This window comes from Nannospalax galili, unplaced genomic scaffold, assembly GCF_000622305.1.
Source record: "Nannospalax galili isolate Female #2095 unplaced genomic scaffold, S.galili_v1.0 scaffold83, whole genome shotgun sequence".
Taxonomy (NCBI): domain Eukaryota; kingdom Metazoa; phylum Chordata; class Mammalia; order Rodentia; family Spalacidae; genus Nannospalax; species Nannospalax galili.
This window is the reverse complement of record NW_008352659.1, coordinates 2,596,804-2,614,994: the sequence shown is the minus strand read 5'-3', so window position 1 is coordinate 2,614,994 and position 18,191 is coordinate 2,596,804. Positions and strand designations below refer to the sequence as shown.

Genomic DNA, 18,191 nt, shown 5'->3' with positions numbered 1-18,191 from the left:
GCCCTACCCAGCGCACAGCCTATCCATCCCAGTCTAGCCTCAAGAGCTTCAGCCTTTCTTGCTCAGTGTCTGGTACCCACAACACGGGATCAGTTGCTGTGTGGGCTTCCTGCGAGTCCTTCCCCTCATGCTCTCCTGCTCAGGCTCAAGGATGCTCCCCCAGTCCGCAGATGGCTCAGAGTCCAAGAGAGCTGAAGCTGCAGGTACCAAGGAGACACTACAAACGCTGTCAAGGGGCTCTGACCCTTCTGCCCAGAGTCCACGGAGCCAGACTGTCCTCGTGTCCTCAGCTTGGGAAAATGGCTAAGTTGTCCATTACCCTGGCTGTCACTCCACACTGTAACTCTACGTCTTCACTGATGACAACTCATAAGGACCCAAGATGATCTGTTCACTCAGGAAAATATCTCCGGGGCAGCCCCAGTGTGTCAGGCACTAGGTCACAGCCACAAACAGGGGTCACCATTTAACACACTTGTCTCGTCAGCATCTACTGTTCACCCATTACATCTCGTCTGCATCACCGTTTACCGACAGGTGGTAAAGCTGAGCCCAGAGGGAGACAGCAACTTCTGGATAATGACCATGAGTGGAGACTTCATGCGCTATAGACACTGCCCCTCTGCCAGACACAGGAAGTGAGGAAGAGGCTGCCGCCGTCCCCACCTGCTATTTCTAGGACAAGGAGGTATTGATTACCAGCCCTGCCTTGGAGTGGCTTTCTTTCCTTTCTCCACCAAAGCTTTCTGTCCCCTTTTTTTTTTTTTTTTTTAAAGCATAAACTCAGAGCCATTCCCATGATTAATTACCAGCTGCCTAATGCTCCGCCACTGGCAATCTCTGGAAAGGGAATGAATTACCTTGAAAAATATCGGAAAAGAGAACTCGCCGTGAAGGAGAATCAGAAAGGTTACCTGGCAGTTCACAGTGGATTATTCTAGCTGGGCAATACACCAGTAGGCCCCCATGGTGGTGGTGATGGTGGGGTCTGACCTCAGAGAACCACATGGGGAAGCCTAGGAATTGGATGGAGATGACTTTCCCTGAACCTCCATGGACCTCCCCTGCAAGCCTGTTCTCTAATCTCTTAAATCCTCACCTGCTGCCTAATTCTCACAGACCTCGATTCAAATCCTGACTCCATCACTTACAGCTCAATGGATTTCATAACCACAGAGCCTCTGAGGAAGGAAATAGTTCACAAATCTCCTCCAGGGGCTCTCATGGTGAGAAGCATGTATTCTAAGTGTATGGGGCCAGGGACGACGTGAACCAATGCTCACAAAGCTTGAACATTTAAAAGTACTAGTGGATTCTAAGCATCCCAGCAGCCCTGTCCACCTTGATGGCCTGCTTGGTTTTGGATGAGGACACTGGCTCTCACTGCACGGGTAGGACCCATCTATAGTCGCATGAACGGAGAGCTGAGGTTTCTGCCTTTCCCAGTTTGCCCTTCACTTGTTAGCCCCACCCCTGGGTCCCTGGAGCACTATGCTCCATAGAGAAGCTTTGGGCAGCTGGACAGGGATCTCCACTCTCCCTGGGTGGCTCAGGGCCTCGGTACCTTGAGACAAAGGGCCCTGGGCCAATGAGCATTTGTGTAAGGTTTCTCCCCTCTGGGTTGAGAGCCAAAGAGTAAACAGAGATTACACAGGTCACCCTTTGGTACAGAGTCAAGTGTGATCAACCCTGAAATGCCATCCTGGGATGAGACACACTGTCATCAGGCCAGAAGTCACATCTCTGTCACTCTCAGAGGAAGGGGATGGTTGGGTGGGTGGAGATGAGCATCCTGAGGAGATTGGTTGTGTGCTACATGTACGGATCCCTTGTCATCCCATCCCCATTTGATAGACAGGTAAGCTAGCCACAGAACATTTGCATAAGGTTCCAGTGGACAAGTGCCAGGCTTAGGCTATGTACCTAGCAGTGGTCGCCCTGGCAGTGGACACAGCTATTTGCTATTCAGGCTTCTTCCAGAAGGGAACCTGGGTCCATGGGGTTCAGGGTGACCAGGATACACAGTGTTGTTATGCCAAGGCTGGAGATGGCAGGCCTGCTTCCCAGCACTTCCCTGCCCTCATCCCAGATGCCATTCTAGAAACATGAGGCTAGAAAGGCCAGGGGGTGACGACTATAGGGAGTACATATCAGAAACTCGATGACGTCCCAGAAAAGGTGGTGGCACCAGATCCTCACCACAGGGCTAAGGGCTGAATCAAGGGCCCAGCATGGCTGGGGCTAACATAGGGCCCTAGCTGTGCTATATCCCTGCTTTCAGGAGCTGTTAGCAAAAGTGCCTGCTTACCTCAGTGATCCAAGAGTCACCAGTGTCCCTTCAGGTCAGCAGCTCACAGCCCGTTTGCCTCACTCCAGCTCCATCTTCCTGTGATGAGAAGAGGCGGTCAGTGTGCTCAGCTCCCACAGGGCCCACGATACAGAGCCTACTTGCACAGCTGATGGCCATGGGAAAGCATAGCAGGCAGGGCCAGCTGACAGATAGGAACCCCAAGGGGAGCAGTAGGGTGGTGCAGGCAGACCCAGACATCCCTGTGTCTGCAGACCCCACTCTGACTGTCCAACGGGACATTGACCTTTCTCTCAAGGTTGCCCACGGGAGGCAAGGGGAAGCAGCAGCACTCATTCACTCAAGAAACACTCATCAACACCTCTTGTGATACTGGTCTTTACCTTACAGAATATACCATCAACCAAGAATGAAATGCTACAACCCTAAAAGTGAGGTCTGATAGAAAGAACAAGTATGGGGGAGTGGCCTCTTTAGGAAGGTGAAGTTGAAGGATGAATCAGAAAGGTAGGCCAAGATGCAGGGAACCGAATCTAGATAGAGGGAACAGTATAAACAAAGATTCCAAGATGGGAAAAAAGAGCTTGGCGCAGTAGAGGACTTAAGCATGAGAGGTATGGCTCCTGGCAGAGATGAAGGGAAGGCAGGAGTGGGCAGGGCCGGTTATAGAGTGGGCATGACCCTATTTCCAGTTTGGGGAAACTACTGAGGGAGTAGGGTTTGGGTGGGTAGGAGGAGGTATGAAGACCAGTGGGAATGGAGGTGGTTTACTGCTCCAGGGTCTGAGAAGGCAGAATACAGAGCAGCAGGCTCCACTGGTGGCTGGGCTGGGTGTCAGGCAAGGTCATCCTCACTAGGTGGTCTCTGGCTGACCCCTAAGCCCTGGGGCTTTGGATGCAAGCTCTAATCACAACAACCTGTTCAAACCCCAGGTATATATGCCTGAGACACCGTTTTTTAAATTTCCCTGTGTAGGTTTCCTCAATTGTAGGGACAAAGGGCCCTCCCTTAGACAGACACAGATTGTGTAAGGCAATGTATATGGGATATGGATTGTTGTCTGCTAGTAGGGGTGTGGGTCACCCTGTAGGAGTAGAATCCTAGAGTTCCAAGCCCCCAGTGATACCAGGCAAGTAAAGAGTTCACCTCTTAGCTCTGACAGTCCTTCCACTTTGAGAACACAAACAGCCCTTCGATTCTATAGCCCCAATGCTCCATTTCACAGAGGAGGAAACTGAGGCCCACGGTCATACATGCAGCAGAAACTGGACTAGGACGAAACAGGAACAGTCTTTCTGCCTCCTGCCTCTCACCACCCACAACCCAGGTGCTTCCCAAAGGTGAGTTGGCTGGCAGAGCTTGCTGACAAAGAGAAAATGATTATTTTGTCAGTGGAGACAGAAGCCAGAACTGGAAAGCCTCTCTCATGGTGGACTTCATCCAGGATCAATGCCTGCCAGGCCTGCCACTCAACGTATCTGGCTCTCACTTGGGGTACCTGGCTCACAGTGTGCACACGTCTCTCTGTCCCTGGCAGCCCTAGACCCTAGGTGTTGGGCTTATGCAAAAGAGCAAACTGAGACCAGAGAGGCAAGGGACCTGTTCAAGGTCATACAGAGACAAGTGGGTCACTGGGATTTGAACTGTGGCCCCAGTCAGGGGTGTGAGCCTACATTAAACCTGAAGAGACAGGAACAGGAGGTCGAGCATTTATTGAATCCATATTGTGGGTTATGATGCCGGCAATATTTCCTTTAAGCCTCAGAGAAATGCTATGAAGTGAGGCCCAGAGAAGTTCTATAACTGCTGAAGGTCACATAGCTACTACAAAAAGCACACAGCCTGGCCCAGAGAGCTGCTCAGTAGCCTGCTTGAGTTAGCTATTATACCAAGGCTCCTCTCCCTAAAGAACGGGCTCAGAAACTAGGAGCCTATGTGGGGCTGTGGATATGGAAGCGATATAGTGTCCATCCCACCTGGCCCTGCTGCTGCCCTCTGCCATCGTTTCCAGTCTGCGTGAGCCGGGCCACCTAGCAAAGCCAAGGCAGGAGGTGACTTGTCCCTGGCTGCTCCCAGACAGAGCAGGCCACAGGGTAAACAGCAGGTTTGAAGGGCCCTGTTTTCTTCCTCAAAGGCCTTTGGTGTTGTGGAGGGCTGTGGGTACTAGGAGCCCATCCTGTCTCCCAGTGTTTGGGAACTCCTGCCTGGAGAAGGGTGAGAACCTGACCACAAGCAGCTTCCAGTAGCAACACAGAGGGGGCTGGGCTATGCCCCTCTTGCTGAGCAAGATACCAAGGCTCCAGAGGGAAATGTTCCTGGAGGTGTCATAGCTGGAGCATGAACAGGATGGGTCTTGCACAAGGCAGAGATCACTTTTGGGGTACAGACTGTCCCAGGGCCAAGATGGGTTCCCCCAACCATGGCTACCTTATCACTATCTCTGCCTCCTCTGGGGATCCCTAGAAAGACCTGGGGATAGTTTTGATGGAGATGGCAGTACGTGTTGGAGCCCTAGCCCGGTTTCAGTGGTTAGGTCAGAGGGCAGGGATGGGTAGGGCTAGGACTGAATCCTTATTTTGCTATTTACTGCTAGGTTGACCTTGAACAAGTCACTCAGCTTCTCTGAGCCTCCAACCCCTTTCTAAAATAAGGGGTAATTTCTCCTGCAGCTACTTACCCCCAGGGTACATTCCAGGTTGTCCTTGATCTTGGCCTACAACCCTGAGGGCTGAACAAGGTAAGAGGTGCTCTCAAGGTGAGGAGAAAGAGTGCAGAGAAAGGTGATTTGGGGGAGTATGGAACTGCTCAAGTCACAAGTGGTCCCAGAACCACCATCACATGGACACACTCATTCCTGGCAGATCTGCACAGACCTGAACCAGCTCCAGTCACCTTGGTGCCTAATCAGGACTAGGCAGCTTTCCTGCCCCCATTTTACAGATGAGCCAGATGACTGCAGAATTGGTACCTGAGCCTGGGGATCCCTTTGGGTGAGGATCCCCACCCAAACTCTTCATGGAGACAGGAATCTCCTGGGAGACCCACCTGGACACATCCCCTGATGTGACTGACCCTCAGCTTAGGCCCCTGGTCTCTCCTCTGAGGCCAGGGCTGGCTCAGGAAGCAAGGCAAATATTTACCCCTGATGGTAATCCAAACCTTATCCGAGGCTCCGCCCTCTGCATTCCTGGAATAAGTGTTCCCTGACCTCACCCTCACAGAGCTGAGTTATGGACTGGGATAGAGCCTGGCTCCCAGTTTCCTGGGCCAGGGCCAGGGAGAGCGAAGGCTTGCTGCCTGGAAGACCAGAGCTGCCTCAAACCTTCCTCCACCACACACCCACAGGGGACGCTCCAGGATGTTCTTGGAAAGCTACACACCCTCGGGCCTGCCAGGGTCTTGGCCAGTGTGCTGGATAGCTTTAGTGTCAACTTGACATACCTGGGTTGAGGGAGCCTCAGTTGGGGCATTGCCTCTATTGGACTGGCCTGTGGCCATGTCTGAGGGGCATCTTCTTGATGAGTGATGTGGGAGGACCCAGCCCACTGTGGGTGGTGCCACCCCTGGGCAGGTGGGCCTGTGCTGCATAAGAAAGCAGGCTGAGCAGGGGCCAGGGGAGCAAGTCAGTAAGCAGCGTTCCTCCATGGTCTGTGCTCCAGATCCTGCTTCCAGGTTCCTGCCCTGAGTTCCTACCTTGGGCTCCCTGATGAACTGTGACCTGGGAGATGTAAGATAAATAAACCCTTTCCTCCCCAAGTTGGTATTAGAGTGTTTTGTCACAGCAGTGGAGAAACAACCTAAGACAGCCAGGTAGCTGGCTTGCCCATAGAGGGGTATGGAGTGAGCTGTGTGCAAATGTCATTGGAGCCCATGGTTCAGGGTTAGTGACTCCACCTAGGAGCGCGCACACACACACACACACACACATACACACACAGAGACACACACATACACCCAACAGCTCCTGCTTCACCCTCCTTATAATCCTGGACCCCAGAACAGGAACATCCCATTATGCAGACCTGAAACTGCCCATCTGAGGGTAGATGCCCGGTGGCCAAAATGATGCTGACCCCTACCCCTACCTTCATCCCCATCCTCATCTCCATCCCCCTACCCCCTACCCCGCAAGGGATCTTTCCAGACCTTCCAGAAAATTTTGGTGGTTTCTTTTTCTTTCCTTACATAATTACAGTTATCTGTGCTTGAAGCCATGAGGGTCCGAGGGCAGGACCTGGCAGTCCTCATTTCAGGCAGGGTGGAGTCCTGTCCTGGGGCTCAGGGGAACCCTCAGCATCCCAGACTCTGTTCCACCTCACCCATCTCTAGGAGGTGACAGAGATAGGCTTAGTGGGATGGTTGCTTGGGGGTGGGGACTCCATGGCAGGGACAACTGAGAATCTTGAGGAGGCCTTGTATCTGTCTAAGAACTGCTTACAGCCCCATACCCAGTCCAGGGAAGGGGCAGGCAGCTGACCTATGGGAAGGTAGCAACTGCAGGCCAGGGGAGTCACCTACTGTTGGGTCCTTACATTTGCCTGCGTACAACTCCTACCCCAAGGTCTGAGACATTCTATGATTCTTGGGGTCATACTCTGGGACCCCAAAAGAGGGTGCTGGAATAGGGTCAGTGAGATTTGGTTCTCATTTTTAAAATGAGAACTGTCAATTAACTTCTAGAAACTGGCTCTCTCTCTCCTTCTCTCTCTTCTTTGTTTCCCTCAATTTCTTCCTTTAATAAAGGACCCCATGGCATAGGGCTAGAGATCTAGTCCAGGGCTGCCCCAAGAGCAGGCCCAGGCAGTCTGTGTTAGGACTGCTTGTTTCTGGGAGAGGGCCCACTTCCCTCTCCATAGGATTAGCCACAGGCACAGGGCAGCTTCCAGATGCACACTGAGGGAGGTTGGGGGTTTAGGGGGTATGAAGGGTGCTCCTCTCTGTGTTGGCTGTTTGATCAGGCCCTAGAGATGCTAGCACCTCCTCCCTGTTTCCAGGGGCCACAACTTTGATCAGAAGCACACCTGCTTGGGGTGGCCACTGGGCACCCACTCAGGCATTTGTCACATTCAGTGCTAAGGGGCAAAAAGGAAATTTCATCTCTTGACTCTGCCCAGTCTGCAGAGCCTTCCACTGCTCATCTGGGGCTGCTCTGGGGTGGATGGGACAGGCCCAGTCCACAGCTAGAACCTAAGTCAGAATTGCTTTTGGGGTGGAGAGGGGTGGTGCAAAGGAGCCAGGAGGTCCAATCCTGCCCCACAGTAAGCAGCTGGTTTCTCTAGATCTTAGTTTCTGCATCAGAGGCCAATACTGGCTTGAGGTCTGATGAACTGGCTTTATACCCATAATTGGGACAGGAAGGTCAAGAGGCTTAAGGGCATGGGTGCTGGGGAAGGCACACAGGAATGGCAGAGTACCTTATGTTTCCAATGACGCCCATCCCTGGGGACAGTCACGTTCCCCAGCAGGCATCCCTTGGAGAGTCTGGAGACATGTGCCTGCAAGTGATGGCCAAAGCCCAAATTTTTAAATGCCAGACAAAGGAAAGCACTGTTCTTGTTAAAGGAAGGTGGTGGTGCAAGCAAGGCTCAAACGTCACCCGTGCTTGTATAGAATCCTGGCTCTGCTGGGGCCTCAGCCTGCACTTCCCTGAGCCTCAGTTTCCTCGGTGGTATAACAGGAAGAATGTGTTACTGGGTGGCCTTGCTGGGGCACTCAGCTATTTACAGGTTCATTATCTCCCCTCCACAGATAGCCAGGGAGTCTTTGGGAGGAAGCTGGGGCCAGGGAAGACACTCATCAGACCTCACCCCACAGCCTGTCCCCAGGGTCCCTACTAGCACCTTCCTTGGTTGGTGCTGTGGTTCAAATCCAGCCTTTCACTCTTCCCCCTATCAGCTGCCTCCCATCCTGAGGTTCCAGCTTGCCAACTAAGAGTGGTGATGCCTACCCAGTGCCCAGGCAGCTGGAGAACTTGAGCAGGAGGAGGAGTGCTCAGCAATGATGGACAGAGAGGGGTGTCCCTGACCTGCTTCATCATGCATGGCCAATACCGGACAGACCTTCCTGGGTGGAAGCCAGTGTACTCTGGCCTCTCCATCTTCCTGTACCCATTACAGGTGTGATGTCAGCTCATTATGGATGTGATGTCAGCTCATTCAACCCCAAGTTAGGGTGCACCCAAAACAGGTTGCAGCCCCTGTTCCGAGGGTATACCTGCCCCCTCTAGTGCTTTCTAGCCAGGCTCTCATGCAGGCCTAAGGTACCCTTTTCCACAGAATCTGGGATTTCCTATTGTTCTTTGAGAAGAAGAGGCTCCCCGTCCAGCAATCTGGTTGGATTCTCAGGCTAGAGGGTAACCGCTCACCTGCCCACCCATCCTTGGAACTGACAGAACACTCCCTCTGGGGCCCTGGGGGGTCCTAATGCTAGCTTTATAGGTGAGTCTCCTCTTCATGCTGGTCCAGCACCAGCTCTAGGCTTGCAGTTCGAATGCCTCCCCGAAGTCCTTGGAGGTGGGGCCCTCAGGAGGTGATTAGGATTAAGTGAGGGCATAAGGGTAGGGCTCATGATGACTTCAGTGGTTTTATAAGTAGAGCTCTGTCTTGTCATGTGATGCCCTCCACCATGTTAGGAAGCTACAGGAAGCCCCCAGCAAATGCTAGCTCTATGCCCTTGGACTCTCCAGCCTCCAGAACCATGGGTCAAATAAAAATTACCTGGTTTCCAGTGTTTTGTTATAGCTGGACATATGAAGGAGCAGAGATAGCTGCAGTATTGTGGACTGTGCTTGAACCAAAGAGAACTGGACTCAACACAGGCTCTGGGCTCCATGAACTCTAGATCATGCCTTCCTAGGGAACCTGGGGGAAAGTGGAGGGGGAGACACCAGAGGCCACCCAGACCAGAGCAACCCAGCCTGCTGCAGGCTGCACCCAGGGACTTGACTTCACTGTTCTGAAATAGTTAATCCCTCAAAACTGCCACAGGTCTCCCCTGGAGCCAAGGCTGAGGGAAAGTAGCTCAGGGAGGGAGGGCAACACTCTAGGTTTGGGGATCCCAAGGCCTGGAGCTGGGTCACCAGCTTCTCTGTCCTAGGTTGTTTTGAGACTTTGGAAATGGTACTGTGCGTCCAGTGGCACAGCCCTCAGGCCCAGTGGGTGGGAGTGGGGAGGCAGCTGGCAGGGGAAGCCAGCCCAGAATGCAGTCTGATGACACACAGGCCTGGCAATTCCTGATTCACAACCAACCCATCCCATGACTCCACCCACTGCCAGTGCTTCCTGGCTGCACCCAAAGCTCACTGCAGCCTGAGTTCCCTCTCTCCAGGAGCAGAGAGCCACAGAGGGCGAAAGGAGCACTGGGTCACACCAAGGAAGAGGTAAGGGGCATGATGCCAACATTGGCTCTGTCCAATTCCACCTGGAACAAGCACCCCAGTCCACAGGACAGGCTGGACTGGGCCTCTGGAGCTGGCATCAACTCAGGTCAACTTCCTCCACTGCAAGCCTTGTGACTTAGGGCACCGTGTTGGATGCATAGCTAGGCTTCTCATCCAGCTACTCTCCTCAAGAACCCATGACTCCTCAGTCTAACTGGGGCACCCTGCAACCTGTCACTTTTCCCTAAACATGCCTGCACCGTCTTCCCTCTGCACCTCTGCCCACGCTAATCCTGCTCCCAGGAAGGTTCCAGTCCCCTTGGGCTGATCTGCAGGAATGGGCCACAGGGACCAGGCTATGTGTTCTCACATTTGTAGAACACCCTAGAACACTGTGACAGTGGCTCTGTAGCATCCTGAGGCCCAGGGTAAGGGATCTCTGAGGGAAAGTTTCTCTGAGATGTCAATGGAGAGGCACAGGTGCTCCTGGGTAAGGAATGCCCCACTGTTGACCAGCTAGCTCATGAGCTCAATGGGGACCTCTTGTCTGCTTTAGTCCTTCCAATATCACAGACCCGAACCCACTTGCCTTGGAGTCCTGACTCTCTCCTTGGCTTCGTTGGGACCAAACACCCCGTACACCCTGAGATGGGCTGGTGGCCATTCAGTTTGGGGAGGTGGGTCACAGGTACAGGGAGACCTGCCAGGAAGGAGGAGGATGGGTTGTGGGAACCTGCCTATAGTGACACCCCCTTTCTGGCTTCTACTCACAAAACCACTGACCTGGCACACCTGCTTGAGTAAGGCAAAGTCAAGACACATTCCACCGTTGGACTGGGAGATACAAGAAGGGGGTGCTCCTCCTTGTCCCCAGGGATGTGTGAGGGGCTTCTGGGTGGCCATTCAAGCTTGGCTCTCCATCTTCTGCTAAGGGCTTATTTCCCAGACTGCTTATGTTAGGCAGAGCTTCCACTTCTTCTTTGCTTTTGAATGATGAGGCCCAGAGTGGGCAAGTGACTTTCCCTAGTTGACCAGAAAAGCAGTGGCAGATCCTAGACCTAGAACCTGGGCCTCAGGCTCTCAACCCTATCCCATACAGCTTTTCCTGTGGGCCCGAAGGTCATTAATTGGCTAGAGGAGCACAGTCATCTGCATGCGGGGTGAGGGTGAAGCCTGGTGCAAGCCAAGTGCCTCCACCCAAGGGACAGCCTGGGAGGAGTCAGGGCAGGTCAGGGTCAGGGCAGCCTTTCCTTTCTCAAGATGGTAGGGTTCCTGGTGGTAACTCCCAGCGGAGTAGGAGAAGCTCCATTTGGGAAGCTCGGGTGGGCTGAGGTGGTGCTTGGGTAGGGCTTCCTGTGGGGGTGACCCCTGTTGCCTGTGGCCCTGGGGACAGGCCAGGCTTCATTTTGCCTCATCCCTGGCCCAGACCCAACTTCTCTCTGGCCCCAGCTTCCTGTCCCATCGACCCCACCCGGCCCAGGGGAGAGGGAGGGTTTCAGAGGCTTTCTCAAGGGCTGGTGCTTTCTGGGGCAGGGTGGGCTAGGGAGCCTGGCAGGCTTTACTACCATTGGCTTCTGACCTCCAGGCCTCAGGTTATTTGTTTTACAGAATGAGGCCATGATATAAGTACCACTGGGTTTCTCCCAAGACACAACCTTGGACTGGGTAGAGTCTTAGAGAATTGGCCCTGCCTGGGGATGACATGACCTGAGACTAGAGGCACAGTGTGCAGGGGAAGGTCCAGGGGGAGGAAGGTGTCACCCATGCATGCATACTTGGACCCCAGGTGATCCCAACCCATTCTCTATGGACTCAGGGCTTGGGGATGCACTTGCCCACAGGCTGGGGTACAATAAGAGACAAGGTGGTGGCCTGCCTCAAAGAAGAAAGATATGTGGACACAGTCCTCAGTCTACCTCTGGCCTCTCATGGCTCCCCATCTACTTGAAGGCAGCTGTCTTGGGTCTCTATCGGGGCTGTTAGATATCAGAATGGGGGAAGCCTCCAGGCTGGCCCTGGGCCCACCCTAACATAGGTGTCTCTTGCTCAGTGAGGGTGGGAGGAACCATACCTCCCCTGGAGCCCAGAAATAGCACCCAAGCACCCTTTCCCCAAACAAGGCATACCCAGGCCTCCTGGCCCTGGACCTCCTGACTGGTAGGAAAGTACATCTGGTAAACTTTAACAAACCAGCATGAGCCACACCCTGGCTATCAGCACTGGACAGGAAGCTCTGTCCAGGTTGCTGGGACTTCTGTAGGCAGGAAGCCTGGGAGGGATTCAGACATGCTGCAGGCTGATGGTCTGTGGCCCTCAGACAAGTGGGGTGGAGAACAGAGGTTAGACTTCAGTCTGGCTAGAGGCCAGTGCTCAAGAGAAGCTACCAGATGACCATGGGCCCAATTTTGGGGGTGCAGTGCACAAGCCAGGGCTGGAGACAAAGCCCAGTCAGACTCTGGGCTCTGGCCTTGTAGCTCTACAGTCACTCTGTCCAGCACCCACATTCAGAAAATGGTGGCAGGGTGGCAGCTACTGGCTGCTCCTTCTACTTCTCTACACAGGGGTTTCCAGCTGGGCATTTCCAGGTTGAACACTGCACCCCTAAATCTTGACACAGCCAGGCCTGGCAATGCTCTGCAGGCTCTGAAGTGGCCCTTGGCACTACCTCATCTTGACTCTCAGTGGAAATAGGCCTCTCCCTCCCACAGCCTAGGTAGCTGTGGGGTCAGCCACACCCTGATTTGAAGCAGGTAGCTGTGGGGTCAACCACACCCTGATTTGAAGCAGGTAGCTGTGGGGTCAACCACAGCTGCCTCTTCTAACATGCCTCATTTTCCAGGCCCCTTTGGCCTATCTGGGAGGCGACAACTGATTTAGCAATTAGCATCTCCAGGCTTTCCCAGAACACAGGACTGGTAAGAACATGGCTACCAGGAAATGTTTGTCAAAGGAAGGAAAGAGTGGAGTCCACGAAGAAGGGGATAGAGACATGAAGGTAGTTTACCAAATATACTCCTCCACTGTCCCCAAAGGGCCCCTTCACTATCTTCAAAGGTGACTACATTTCTTCTTCATCTATACCCTGAGAGGACAATGCTGTTTCCTGAAAGATTGGTAAACCTAGGTGCAGGCCAAGGCTGGTCCATTCCGGGTGATTCCAGGCCTTCCAACCCCACTAGAGGGTTCAGGGAAGACTTCAGATACCCAGAGTTTAGCTTGGCCTGCATATCTCCCCAGCTGCTCTGGTTTTACCTCCCTGGAGGAAGGAGTCTCCTCCCTAGTTAGAAATACTGCTTAGTCCTTGAGGAATCCATGCTTCTTACCTCCCCTGGTGAGCCCTGCCCCAGTGCCGGGCCTTCAGCCTCCTGAACAGTGGTAAGTGGGACAGGGACACTCACGACAAGATCACAGGGGATATCAGAGGGATTGATCCTATCCCTCCAACATAAGGATCCCCAGAGATTCTAGAGATACTCTATATATCCCCACTGCCCAGGGCTTGCCACATGGGAGGTACTTAAGGTGCACATAGTGGCTTGCTGGATGCATGTGAGAAGGACATGCTAGGACTCTACAGCATACCACACGCCTGGGATCAGGAGGTGGCATTCATACATCACCCTCCCTCTGGCCCAGGATGTTGCCTTTTAGAGCTCCAGCTGCTAAGAGCTGCCAACCTAAGTGACTGGGCTGGGAGGGTTTGTGGTCAGATGGAACAGGGGGAATATGGAGATCCAGGGAGAAAGAGATTCAGAATGGGGCTGCCCCCAGCCCAGTCTCTCCACTCCAAGGTCGAGGAACTCTGAGACCCAGCTCAAGGCCGTCAGCTGACCTATACAATCTCTGTCCACTGTGCCCAACTGCCTGCCACAGCCTCCTAAACTGCTTACTTAGACAAACGAGAGAAGAGAGAGCAGCCATGTGACAGCCAAGGTTCCCTTGGTCTCACATGCGTGTGTGCACACACACTGCCACTCGCTGTGGGTCAGGTGGCCACACGACCCAGCAGGGCAGGCTGGGCCAGCTCAGGTTTCTGAGTTTCTGGAGGACAAGTAACCCGTATGCTCTTTGCAAACACTGGCTTTCTGCTTCCTGGACTGGGAAGCCAGAGGAGTGGGGGACAAGGAGGACAGGACAAGGAGGGGCACACACTGGCCCAGACCTCTGTCTGGTGTTTTCCTTCCTCTCTCCCCACCCAGAGGTCAGATGCATGCCAGGAAGCCTTTCTGTGGCTGCCAGCAGCTCCTAAACAGCAGGGAGAATCCCAGAGCCTGAGTAGAGGCTAGATTCAGGGAACAGAGGAAAGAATGCTAATTCACAGCTAGACTCCACGGCATGACTCTGGGGGCATCAGGGGTCAAGGAAAGGGTGCCTGGTGCCACCTAGCAGGTACATCTTTGCTACTATGCTCTGCTTGGCAAGGCTTTGTGGGTTGGGGTCTCGGTGGCTCTTGTGGTTTTATGGGGAGGTCTGTCCTCTGCATGCTCACCCAGAGAGTAGACCTGTCCTCATAGGCCCAAGATCACACTGTGTTTTTGCCCCTGATAACAGCTGTGTGATCACTTGCAGCCAACTCCTATCTACCCTGGCTCAGGCCTGGCCTCACTTTCAGGACCTGACAGTCCTGACTCTTACAGAAGCAAACCTGAAAGGTCACAGAGAAGTGAGAGGCATGGCCAACTTCGCAGAGCCCCAACTACAGTCACCTCACCTGTCCTCACAGTAGCTAAGCATGAGGACTCGTGTCATTCCACTTCATAGGTTGGAGGGGTGGGCACAAGAAGATTGTCTGTCAGCTACAGGTAGAGATAGGACTCAAACCCATAGCATTCAATACTGGAGCCCATGTTTCTCACTCATGTCTTACTCCACAGCCTAGGAGCGGTTTCCCCTGGTGCCAGGCCAAGCCCTTACCTTACAATTCCAAAGCTAGGTTGTGGTTTCTGCAAAGGTGCCCAGGATCCATATTCAGTAGCCTCACTTTCCCTCAGTACTGGGGCCTCAAGGAAGCAGTCCCTACACATATTTTGGGGGACACAGAGAGAAGACTCAAGACTCAAGGAAGTGGGTAATTCTGGGTGGGCGACAAACAGGATGGGAACAGAGTAGAGCAAGACCAGGGTGGGCACAGAACACAGGACAAAGAAAGGAAGGCCTGGAAGGATGAGAACAGAAGCAAGAGGCAAGTGAGGGTGGGAGGAGGGACAAGGGAGGAGGGAGAGGACATAAGAGGGAAGAGGGAGAGGAGGGGAGGGAGGAGGAAGAGGAGAGGATGACACAAGACAGAGAGGAGAAGGTGAGAGGGAGGAGAGGAGGAGGAAGAGGAAGTGGATGGGCAGGAGGTGAGCAGGTGGCGGTGGAGCAAAGAGGAGAGGCAGGCAGGTCGGGGGGAGCAGGCCCTGAAAACTGAGAGGAAAGCAAGCCCGCCCACCGAACATTAAATACCTAACAGGAGATGACAAATCAAATGGGAATTACTGCAGTAAAAACATAATTAGAAACTTGATTGAAGTTAAACAGAATTTACATAACACTGCAAATTAACTTTACGCGGCAACTGTTCACTGGGAAGGCAACGGAGAAGGCATTTCATTAGTAATCTATATTTAAAAATGGGCACAATGGAGCTTTGGGATTCGGAACTGGGTGCCTTCAACAGGAGAGGGTGCCAAAGCTGTTGGAGAATTCAGTGCAGCAGGTGCTATGGGTAGAGTCCACAGAAGACCCAGACTCTTGTGCCCTACCTGATTGAGCACTGTGTGGCTCTGGGCAAGCGTCTTGCCTTCTCTGGGCCTCCATTTCCTCAAGTATTTAATGAGAAGATTAAAAGGTGGTTATGCCTGGATATTCTAAGATAACATGTGAGATGATGCAACTTGTTTTAAGCTTCTGGGCTTTGGGGTCCAATGGCTTGGGTTCAAAGGGTCAGATTAGCTGTGGCATCTCGAACACTGTCTTCTGAAGTCCTGGTTTACTGATCTGTTGAATGGAGATAAGTCTAGCCCTGCTGGAAATCACTGAGGCAGGAGAGGATTAAGAGAGAGACAGGTAGAGGCAGGCTTAAAGAAAGTTGAGTCTGAAGGCCTGGATTACTTGGCCATCCACAGGGCACACTAATTAGATTACCCGAAGCCTCTTGCCACCGAAGGGACATGGAGCCCTGCAGCATCAAAGCAGCCTAGGCTGGTTCCCTTAATCCCTGATGAAGAGTCACGGGGTACCTCCCCTCACTCTGTCCCAAGGAAGAAAAGGTCACCTAGTCCTTACTTAGGCTCCATCCAATTCTCAGCCTGAGAAATGTCAGGAGCCTGTCTTTGCCCACAAGCCACAATACCTGCCAGTGTTGGTTCCCAATGAGGCTCTGGCCTTGGTTCCTGGGACTCCTATGCCACCCATGGCTTCCATATATAATGTCCCAAGTTCCTGCCACCCAGTCTTAGGCCTCAGGCAGGACAGCTGCTCTTCTCTATGGAGAAGTGGTAGATAGTAGAAGGAACCAGAGCGGTCAAGGGGAGGGGGGCCCATTCAGGCAGCAGGTAAGAAGCAGGGAGTTACTGGAGGCTTGTTGCCCACCAAGGGAGAGCTGGGGGTGCTGGGAAGAGTCAAGCAGTTGTCAAGTCTAAATGTTTCTGGGATCCTGCAGGCTTGCTGTGGACTCAAGTGGGACAAGGACAATCAGGGCAGGCTGGTGGTTTTGGGATAAAGCCAGAGGAGGAAGGAGGTGGCCATTTTCTCAGCCCCCAGACTGCTGGGAGAATAGAGTGAAGCCCTGGCAGGCAGTCTGCTCCAGACTGGTTGAGGTGCCTACCTTTGAGCCACAGAAGGCCAAGCTGGGGAGGCAGCTGGATCTCAGTCTGAAGGGAGACACTGTGTGACTGGAGATACAAATTTGGGAGTTGTTTGTAGCTAGGGTTGCAAGCCATGAGGCTGATGAGGTCACTCTGAAAGAGTGTGGGGAGTGCAGCCCAGGAGTCTGAGTCTGCGTCACAGCCATCTGGCCCTGGGGAGGAGCACAGATGGGGAGGGGACAGGAATGAATGTCAGGAGGGTGGAACCTGGGAGGCAGAGGAGAGCTCTGAGTGTACAGGAAGATGTTAATGGGGAAAGCTGGGAAGGGTGTTGCATACAGAGGGAACATGCACAAAGGCTCAGAGGCCTCAGTATATGAGCAGTATTTGGAGAGGGAGTAGAGACTAGAGACTTTCCCATCTGCTACACAGGTAGGGAAGACCCTAGGTATCCTACTGGACTGTTAGCCTGTGCCTAGGTCTTCTCTGTCCCTCTGGCCAGGTCCTTGCCAGGCCTCTAGCCCTAAGGTCTATTCATTTCTCATTGTTGTAAAGCTCTGTCAGGCCCTTCTGACCTCTTGCCTGTCTAGGGCTCTTGGCCCCATAGGACGTCCCCTATACTTATCTAGAACACAAGGTCCAGGGAGGAAGCTCAGGGGAAGGACAAAGTAGCCCCCAAGGATCAGTAGCAAATCCTGGATCTTTAAAGAGAAAGCCACCTTCCCTGGGCTGCGGGATTATGTGGGCTGCCACTCAGCAGTCACAGCACCCTGTGCTTTGGGCAGGGGACTGACTGTGTACCTTCGTTTGTGATCGCACTCTTTTCTTGCCTTAGCTCTGTCTCTGTCTCTCAGTAGTGTCTCCTGGGTCAAGACAGGAGTAGTGAAAGATGGGACTAGTGAGAACTCAAGGAGCAGTAGTAGCTTCCCAGGAGTTCAGCTTCTGGACACTTTTGGTGGTGAGTACCCAGGAGTGGGGATGGAGGATTCCCACCTTACTACCTATGGTAGGAGGACTCTGGGAGCTGCAACTGCCCAGTGCTGGCAGTATGTGAGATCTAGCACCCTGAGACTTCCTGAGCTCTCTGCTCTCACGGGACCTCTCTCGCTTCAGGATGCAGCTTCACACAGAAGGTCTTCCTGATTATTCTGACACCTACCAGCACTTTCTGAGCACCCTGATGTACATTGGGGCACATGGGCAGAGGGGACAACAGAGAGTCTGGGGTAAAAACAGCAGCTGATCTCTTTTGCCCCTGTTAATGCTCCCTCATCTTAAGAGCACCTTCCTGCAGAACCAGCACACGGCCCTCCTCACCTCCTGGTGCAGTGAGACACTGCATGCAGCCTGGGGATCATCACAAGGGTGTGAGAATGACTCTGGATCCCAAGTCTGCAGCTACTGCATACTGTGCCCTTTAGGGAGCAGGGCCGGAGCTCCTCTTCCACAAGCCAGCCCTGGGACAAGGGTCAATGAACATTTGAGGAATGAATGAAGTAAGAAGTGGATGACTAAATGAATGGGCAGATAAAAAGATGGGGGGATATATAGGTAACTGGGTAGACCAATGGGTGGATGGACAGACTGGTAGATAGACAGGTGGGTGGGTAGATGGGTGAGATAGGTAGGCAGACGGATGGATAGGTAGATGATGGATGGATGGATGGATGGATGGACAGTTTGGTAGATGAATGGATGGGTGAATGGATGAGTGGAA

The 18,191-nt window shown here is 53.2% G+C and overlaps 1 protein-coding gene across 5 annotated transcripts in view; it reads right to left on the bottom strand.

Moving 5' to 3' along the window:
- Zmiz1 (zinc finger MIZ-type containing 1) overlaps window positions 1–18,191 on the bottom strand; it is a 214,604-nt gene that overhangs the window by 131,882 nt on the left and 64,531 nt on the right. For all 5 annotated transcript variants that reach the window (XM_008849842.3, XM_008849839.3, XM_008849838.3 and 2 more), the window contains one exon: window positions 2,309–2,386. The gene's annotated coding sequence lies outside the window, so the exon portion shown is untranslated. The remainder of the gene's footprint in view (window positions 1–2,308; window positions 2,387–18,191) is intronic.